This window comes from Lactuca saligna, chromosome 1 (assembly GCF_052625555.1).
Source record: "Lactuca saligna cultivar CGN05327 chromosome 1, ASM5262555v1, whole genome shotgun sequence".
NCBI lineage: Eukaryota > Viridiplantae > Streptophyta > Magnoliopsida > Asterales > Asteraceae > Lactuca > Lactuca saligna.
In genome coordinates, this window is record NC_136417.1 from 47,360,091 (window position 1) to 47,361,442 (window position 1,352).

Sequence of the window (1,352 nt, forward strand, 5' to 3'; positions counted from 1 at the left end):
TAGATGAAGTCAACGACATCGCCGACTACTTTAACATTTCAAATGTTCCAAGAGAAAAAATGTTGTTAAGGATTCTACCTGTTACTTTCAAGGGAGCCACGAAGGATTGGCTAAAGGCACTTCCACCAGGCGCGATAACGACGTGGGAAAGGATGCGTGAATTTTTTTTTGGAACAATTTTGCCCACCATCCAAGGTGGCTAAGCTCAAAAAGGCCATTGCCAATTTTGAACAACAAATGGGGGAGTCGATGTATGAAGCATGGGAACGCTATAAGGTTCTACTTAGGAATTGCACCCAAAGTAACCTCAATGTGAAACAAGAAGTATCGATATTTTATGATGGGGTAAACGTCACCCTCAACAACTCCTTGACTCTCAAGGCTAACTAAGAAAAATCCGGCAGAAATTAAGGAGCTCAATGAAGAATTCTCTAAGCACTCTAGAGAATACCGCAATCCGAGGAATGACATAACGAAGGGATCTGCCAATGCTGCTTCAGAAGACATGTCGGCAGTGTTGTCAATCTTGCAAAAGGTGGATATGAGAACGAATAAGATGGATCAAACAATCCATGCTATTCGGTTTGGGTGTGAAAACTACAATGGGCCGCATTTGATTAGAGATATCATTGTGACCTTGATGAGAATGGAAACCAAAAGGTTCAAGCTTGCTACTCGAGTGGTGATCGTTTTGATGAAAACTGGAGAAAGCCCAAGAAAAAGTGGTTACTCTATGATGAATATAAAAAACCAAGGAAGAAAAGTATGAACAGAAAAGGAGAGGCTTTTACCAAAGAGAGGAATCACCGGTTTAAAATAAATCTGATTTTGAGACAATACTCACCCGATTTGCAGTTGCATCTGAAAAAAGGCACGAGGGAACTGAAGCGACAATTAAAGAACAACAAATAATGATAAAAGAGTTACGAGTAATGATGAATGAACAACAAGAGATGATAAAAACCAACAAACACTATTTAGAAATCAACAAGCTTCAATCCTCAACATGGAACAACAACTTGGCAAATTAGCTAAAAAATTTAATGAAAGACCCATGTGAGGACTTCCAGGGAACACTGAACAAAACCCAAGAGGAGCTCACATCCAAGCCATTACCACTAGAATCGGGAAAATTATCACTCATTTAATGCCCATAGACAGAAACAACTTGGTCGGGGAGAAGGAAGTTATGGAAGAAAGTCAAGGATGAGGATCTGAACAATCACCATGACGTGGTACAAATGCCACGACGTGGAAAGAAGTTGAAAAGAAAATTGATGAACCCGTAAATCCTTACCACCCACCATTTCCATTCCCAAGTAGAGCAATTCAAGAGAAGCATGTTGAAGATT

At 40.0% G+C, this 1,352-nt stretch overlaps 1 non-coding gene across 1 annotated transcript; it reads right to left on the reverse strand.

The window, feature by feature from the left end:
* Positions 1–201: 201 nt before the first annotated feature.
* On the reverse strand, positions 202–308 carry LOC145028025 (small nucleolar RNA R71). The gene has a single exon (XR_013675783.1). It is a non-coding gene; the product is annotated as a small nucleolar RNA R71 (small nucleolar RNA).
* Positions 309–1,352: the final 1,044 nt, after the last annotated feature.